Here is an 8,645-nt window from a genome sequence, read left to right on the forward strand (position 1 = left end):
TGGTGCCACACCCGTGGTGGCATGCTCGCTGTTCCTATATTGGAACAAAAATCTACTTAAAGCCTCTATAATGTCTACCCCCTCTATAACTGCCCGTTTGACTGCTTTTTTTACTGTTTTTACCGCATTTTCTGCTTCCCCATTACCCTGCGGTCTGTATGGCGCCGATGTGGTGTGTCTTATCGAATTTCTGTTACAATACGTATTAAATTCCTCCGAAGAAAATGGCGGGCCATTGTCCGTGACTAATTGAGAGGGCAAGCCAAATCTGGCAAATACCGAACGGAAAGCTTTTATTGTCGCCCCCGCTGTCGTTCCTGACATAGGCAAAACTTCTACCCACTTAGAATGAGCGTCAATAACAATAAGGAAACGTCTATTCGCACAATCAAAAAAATCGGCGTGCAATCGCCTCCACGGGTATAAAGGAAACTCCCACGGGTGGAGCGGGGCGTGCGCGGGCGCGTCCCGGACCGCGCGGCATGCGGTACACGCGCGCGCTGTCGCCTCGATTTCTGCATCCATGTTCGGCCAATAAATATAATTACGAGCTAAGTTTTTCATTTTGTTAATGCCTAAATGACCTGCGTGGATTTCCTTTAATATCTCACTCCTTAATATAGTTGGAATCACGATTCTATATTTAAATAAAATACACCCTAAGTCCGCGTACAATTCGTCCTTACGAATAAAAAAAGGTTTTTCTTCCTCTCGATTAGGGGATAATGGCCAACCGAACATTATGTATCCTAGAATCTTACATAACAGAGGATCTTTTTTTGTTTCATTAGCCACATCCTTAAAATTAATTGGCATTGTTTCCAACATATTAAAACACGACGTCTCTGAGGCGGGGCGACGCTCGTGTGACAATGGAAGCCTAGATAGACTGTCCGCCGGGCCGTTATCCGCGGACCTAACAAATTCAACCTTATAATCATAGCCCGCCAGCCGCGCAGCCCAGCGCTGTAACCGGCTGGCAGCCGTCTGTGGAATGCCTTTCTTTTCACCAAAAATATACATGAGCGGTTTGTGATCCGTGCGGAGCAAGAACTGCCTCCCAAACAAATATTGGTGATGCTTAGTCACCCCATAAAATATGGCCAAGGCCTCTTTATCGAGTTGGCTGTAGTTCTTCTCCGCGTCGTTGAGCGTGCGCGAGGCACAGCTGACGGGCCGCTCGCTGCCGTCCGCGTACCGGTGCGCCAAAATCGCGCCAACGCCATACGAACTGCTGTCCACAGATAGCACGAGCTCCCGCCCCTCCTCATAGTGCGCCAAAACGCGATCACTAACCAACATCTTTTTTGCCTTGTTGAAAGCCTGTTCGCAATCACTGTTCCATGACCAGTTAACATTTTTTTTTAAAAGCGCATGCAGTGGATGTAATAAGGTACTAAGATTCGGAATAAATTTCCCGTAATAATTTAAGAGACCTAAAAAACTTTTTAACTGCGTGACGTCAGTAGGCGTCGGTAAACTAGTGATTGCCTCAAGCTTAGTCGGGTCCGGGTGTAAACCGGTTTTATCAATGATAAATCCTAAGTAATGTACTTTTTCTTGAAGGAATTGACATTTTTCCATTTTGACAGTTAACCCCATTTCCTTAAGCCTCTCAAGTACCATCCTGAGATTGCGGAGGTGTGTATGGCGGTCCGGTCCCGTGACGCAAATATCGTCCAGAAACACCACTGTGCCCGGTACCCCCCGCAAAGTCTCCTCCATTAATTTTTGAAATTTTTCCGGCACACATGAGAGGCCATAGGGTGTGCGGCGGTAAGAAAATGTACCTATATGCGTGGTGATTGTGGTGAAACGTTGCGAACTTTCAGTTAACATCACTTGCTCGTATGCATGTCTAAGGTCGATTTTTGTGAATTCTTGCCCGTTACTTAAGTTGGCAAATAACTCCTCTATACGCGGTAGAGGGTAATAGTCTCGCTTTAGCTTAGGATTAATTGTTATTTTATAATCACCGCACAACCTAAGTTCCCCGTTTGTTTTGATCACCGGCACAATGGGAGTTCCAAAATCAGAATGACTCACCCTGTATATAGTACCGTCGCGCTCCAGGCGCGCCAGCTCGCGCTCGACGCCCGCGCGCAGCGCCAGCGGCACCGGCCGCGCCCGCATGTACACACCCTCGCAATCCGTTAGCTCTAAGTTGAGAGTTTTTTTACATGTTCCTAACTTGTCAGTAAACACTTCTGGGTAATCTTTGCACAATTGCTTCACGAATTGATCCTCCACTATCTGGTTAATTTTTATCTCTTTAATACCGAACGCTCTAAGCCAGTCTCGACCTAGCAGTGGCCTGCCACCGTTTCTAATAACATATAGATATTGGTTATACACTCTCATACCTTCAAAATACACTTCGACAGAGAGGTATCCAAGAGGTTCAATTCGTGAGCCATGATAACTACGAAATCTTGAATAATCAGTTAACAATTCTTTATTTTTAAAAAAACGTTGATAAAATTGTTCATTAATTGCTGATATTCTACTGCCGGTATCGATTTCCATTTCTACATTTAACCCATCAACTTCCATGTCAACAAAATAAGGGTCGTTACCTCGGGATTGCATCTGAATATGGTAAAACTCGTCCTCGGAATTATCACTTAAGTAATGCTGCCGCTTGTCACTATTACGCCGTTCACTTTTTGGACACATCACTTTTAAATGTCCGCGTTGGTTACACTGATCGCAATTATAATTAGCAAAACGACACTTATTTGCGCGATGCCGTTTACCGCATCTCCAGCAAGCCGTATCCTCGCCCGTCGAGTTATATGCGGCGCCGCCGCCGCCGCCGCCGCCGCCGGATGCCCTTGCGCCGACGCCGCCGCCGCGCTCCGCACCCTCGGTCGGCCGTCGCGGCCTGGCTCCGCCGTGTCGCGCGTGCAGGGCGTGCCGGTCCCGCTTAGGACCGCATGTTTCTCCGCGGCCTCCAGTGCCAGAGCTAGTTCCACTGCTTTGCTGTACTTAATATTTTTCTCTGCAAAAATCCGTGATCTCATGGCCTCACTTGCCAAACCAGAGACGAACTGATCTCGCAACTCCTCCTCTAACCTTCCTGTAAAATTACAATTGACTGCGAGATGTTTCAGACTTTGTAGGAAATCCGTCAGCGTTTCACACTCTAAAAAAAATTTGGTTGGCCCTATCAATATCTTGATAGTCGTAATCAAGCATCTTGATTCCATACGAGCCTAACAAGAACTTAGACACATCAAATAAGGTAATTCTGATTGTTATTACTATATCTATGTAACTGAACCAATTAAGATCTTGTTCAATATTTACACGAAAAATAATTATGCTAACTAATTGATCCTAGCAAGATCAACTAAGGGCTTGATAATTATTATCATGATAAGTTACTGTACCAACTAATACAAACAAGTCAGTTTAACTAAGATGTAGGTCAATATTAACATGAAGAATTACTGTATTAACTATTTGACCCAAATAAGTTCAACTAAGAACATGATTACATCGACTAATGCACCTTATTAGCCTGAACTAAGATATTGTTAAATTTGAATCTCAATTGTTTAATCATTTCAACTAAGATGTAAATCAATGTTAACATGAAGAATTACTGTATCAACTATTTGACCCTAATAAGTTCAACTAAGAACATGATTGCATCGACTTATGCATCTTATTAGCCAGAACTAAGAAATTGTTAAATTTGAATCTCAATTGTTTAATCAGTTTAACTATGAAGCTTGTCTAGTACAATATACCATTCTTCATCAATTGTACTAGTACAATAACACACAACAACAAACAACAAGCTTCATAGTTGAACTGATTAAACAATTGAGATTCAAATTTAACAAAGTAAAGTTTTATGAAAAGGGGGTAAATGAATAAAACAAAAAATATATATAATAAGATGTTATTTATTCATCTAAACATTTAGAAAACTAAACGTTTTACATTTAAAAATCGAACTTTCTTTTACATACCTTACATATATATTATAATTAACATTTAAAACGGGCTACAAATATAATGACCGTTTGGCGTACAACCGTCGATTTCCCCCTTATGGGTACCCGTTGGCGGCAGGCTCGGGGACGTCTGTCGCCTACACGAGGGTCCCTGGGATGGCCAATGCGCAAAAAATGGCGCACTCTTAGAGAAGTAAAGGGGAACAGTTCCTCCGAAGTCGAGTCCGCAGTTCGGACAGCCGCTGGCGGGGTTTCGGAAGCATGGTCCCGATCGTTTCCCGTGCCTCGCCTTAAAGCCTTGAGGCGGCCAATAGGGGTTTTACTGGGTAGACCTGAGGTCTCATTAGTCCACAACAGGGATTCCCACATAACCATCCCGGCCCGTCCCCGCGCCTTTTATTCCCGTCGCCCCGATTAGCACTTGCTCCATGTTGCACATACACTATTATACATTAGGTACACAAAGCAAAGGTAACACGTTCACTGTTCCAGGCTTGCCGTGAAATAAAGGCACAAGTAAAGTTTATTTCGTTGACGCGTACTTGAATGACTAAGTAGTTGAATGTTGAACGTCGAGGCTGAGACTGACTCCCCACTCGCACGGTCACAGGCGCCGAAGGGGCGCGGGCGGGGAGGACCGCGGGTGCACCGGCGCCCCCCCTACTTATCTCTTGATTGAACGGATTAACCGATTATTTAATTTAATTATGAATAAAATCGATTTAACAAATAATTCCTTAATAGAATGGAATATTAGTTACGTAATTAATACAATAACTTGATCATAATGGGATTGAATGTTTTATCTTCGTTGTTCTAAATATTATATGTTTAGTTGATTAAAATACCAAGTCTTATGTAAATCAACAAAGAGAAAATAATCACATAAACTATTAAAATGTTCATAACTATTACCATATTTATCTGTTTTAATTAATTTGTTAAGGATTGAATCAACCTACGTTACATAATTATGCCAACAAGTTAATGATAGATGCAAAGTATACAATTGTTAGGATTAATAACATACCTACTTTATTAGTTCAATCACAGATACACTTATTGATTTAAGTAATCAGGTTTCTTTGATTTATATAAGATCGTAATTGTTATAATTAACTTAACGTCAACTAAGAGAAAACTGCTCTTAGTTGGTCTTCATTTTTTAGAGTGCACCAGGTTGTTGCCTCCGTTGTCGGTAAATATGCCGCTCAGCGATTTCTGAGCGCTGCGGCTCGAGGTGATCGGAAACCAACTTGACGAGTTCATCAAATGTTTTTGTCTCTGGGTGGCTAGGAGCACAAAGGTCGCACATTAACGAGTAAGTCGCGTCACCAACCACGGTAATTAACGTAGGCACTTTTAAAGTGTCTTTAATTTCGTTTAGTAAAATAAACTGTTTGACACGTCGTACGTAAGCCGGCCATTGCTTAGAGCTTAGATCGAACGCTTCGATTTTACCGATTGGCATTTTACAATCCACAAAAACTTATTATGCGCGGCACACCACACTCCTATATAATCACTTAGATAATCGAAAACGCGTATATACTCGCTAATTAATTAAAAATCCCGACTGCGCCAATGGAATGTATTAAGTAAAACGCAAGCTGGGCACTAACTGACTTTATTATATAACTACCCGACATATTACAATTGTTGGCATACCCTACAGTTACATTAGGTAACTGACCTATTTACTGTTGCTCCACAACAGTTCACAGCGGTGTGGATGCACCTGTAATGTAGATCAGTCTCCTGAAATATGAGCAAGATTTAGTGTCGGGACTAGGTGTTTAAGAGTCGTTATCGTTCAACGTTACAATCCAGACACTTTGAATTTACAAATATTTCTATTTATTAAAATTAAAACATTGTCCATTATGGAAGATTAGTCAGCAGTCATTTGAGTCTGCATTTGTTTGCCACCGCTTGCTTCTGATGATGCTCCTTTGTACACAGTGAAACATGTAGAGCAATTTTTGACTTAAGATAAGTTAATATATTTAATATGTATGTGTTTCATGGAAGTTTTGTTATTAAAATTGATCACTTCATGTTAGGGTCAGGTTTCACTTCTTTTTTTTTTCACACAGGCTCATCATTACATTTTGCATTTACTCTGTATGTGAATTGATTAAATTAATCTTTTTTATTTAGCAGTACACATCAAAGAAGAACTACAGAATGGACATTATTCAGACAGTCTGAAGAAGGCAGAGTGTGTCAAGCAAGAGACGGAGTGTGAAAATGAAGTCAATGAAGATCCGGGCTCCGACAGTGAGTGTGGTGTGAGCGAGGCAGCCATGCTGGCCGGTCTGGACAACCATGGAGTCAAGGATGAGGTTGTGCAGCCGGAGTTGGTGCCCTCACAGACAGCCTCATGCTCCGGCAGTGAGTGTGGTGTGAGCGAGGCAGCCATGCTGGCCGGCCTGTACACAGACCATGACGTCAAAGATGAGCTTGTATTGGGACAGGAGTGTCCATATCGACCTGACGTCACTCTAGTAGTTAATGGTAAGTTCTGAATTGTTTTATAATGAAGTGCTCACTGTATTGATATCCATGATTTGGAAAAGTAAAGTGAAATAAAAATAAGACTACATTTTAATGTCCATTATTACCAGGTCGGGTTGGCTCTCTGCTCCGAGATTGCTGCGTGACACTCGAACGCCTCCCACACGTCGAGCCGCTCGCCAAGCGCAAAGACCCAACTCATACTGACACGGAGTCTGATACTGACGGTTTATATGCTAGAGAGAAAGCACCGATATGTGATCTTTGTGGTGAAAGCTTCAGTTTAAAGTCAGATTTAGTGAAACACGTCATGGATCATATCCACAGGGCTTCGAGTGCGGAGCAGGAAGGCAGTGGGCACAGTTATGGTGAGTTTATTCAGTTATTTGTATAATCGCGGTCAAAATCTGAGGATACAGCAATAAGTAGCAATGTAGTACCTATAGAAACACGAATACATTGACAATTTGACATGTATAAGTGCATACTATACTTATTTACAAGGCGGGTGTTGGCGGAACGGGTTGCAATTTTATAGTAGATAATCAACCGGACTAGAACAAAAACTCGTTCTTCTTATTTCCTTATTTTCTACTTTTGGTGCGTCCACCAACAACTTCAACAACTGTCGCCGATGCCTCGTACATGTTACTAGGCGGTATAGCAAAGAAAGGTTTCTTTAGTTATTTTAATATACCGATGTAATTTAATGACTTTGGAAATATTTTTAGACTGCCTAGTCAGCGTGATAATTCATTGAAACCATCTATGTGGTCTTATAACATGTTAAGACTGTAACAATGTTTCAGCATTTGCTGGTCACTGGACGCAGGAGCATGAGCGCGCCCTGTGCCGCAAACACGCTATTCGGGACTGCTGCGTGCGCCTCGAACGCCTCCAACACCACGAGGCTCTCGCCAGCAACGACACCCACTACATAACTCACACTGACACGGAATCAGATACAGAGCAAGTACACACTAGAGTCGACTATGAGAAACCAACATGTGATCTTTGCGCAGAAAGTTTTGCACTGAAATTCGATTTGAAGAAACATATCATGATTCATATCCATGTACCTACCACACACCATCCACAGGCGGGTCCTGATAGGGAATCGGATACTGAAGAGAAAAACATCGATATTGACTGTGAGAATGAACCTACATGTGAATTTTGTGGGGAGAAATTTACTCTAGACTCAAATTTAATGAAACATGTTATGATCCATCATATGTACGCAGGTTGCTCTAAACAAATGTATGAACGTTCAGAAATGAATACTTATGAGTGTGACATTTGCAGTAAAATATTTCAGCGAAAAAATAGCTTAAAGCATCATATTAAAAAGCACTCGACCCAGTCAAAGTCTAAGGACTTTAAATGCAATAACATAGGAGAGAAATCATACAACTGCGAAACATGTGGCAAGCGTTTCATAGATAGAAATCAGTTGAAAATACATTTACTAATTCACACGGACATAAGACCATATTCATGTAACGTATGTAAAAAACGATTTAGATATTCGAGTCATTTAGAACGTCATACACGGATTCATGGTGACATAAGACCATATTTATGTGACGTATGTAAAAAACGATTTAGAACTGGGACTGATTTAAAAAATCATACACTGATTCATACCGACATAAGAGCATATTCGTGTGACGTATGTAAAAAGCGATTTAGAACTGTGAATTGCTTAAAACAACATACACGGATTCATAGTGACATAAGACCATATTTGTGTGACGTATGTAAAAAACGATTTAGAACTAGGAGTAAATTAAAATGTCATACACTGATTCATGGAGACATAAGACCATATTCGTGTGACGTATGTGAAAAACGATTTAGAACTAGGAGTAGTTTAAAAGTTCATACAATGATTCATGGAGACATAAGACCATATTTATGTAACGTATGTAAAAAACGATTTAGATATTCGAGTCATTTAAAACGTCATACACGGATTCATGTTGACATAAGACCATATTCGTGTGACGTATGTAAAAAAGGATTTAGAACTGGGACTGATTTAAAAAAACATACACTGATTCACGGTGACACAAGACCATATTTGTGTGACGTTTGTAAAAAACGATTTATATATTCGAGTCAATTAAGAAATCATACACTGATTCATGGGGACATAAGACC

This window comes from Cydia amplana, chromosome 24 (genome assembly GCF_948474715.1).
Source record: "Cydia amplana chromosome 24, ilCydAmpl1.1, whole genome shotgun sequence".
Lineage (NCBI taxonomy): Eukaryota > Metazoa > Arthropoda > Insecta > Lepidoptera > Tortricidae > Cydia > Cydia amplana.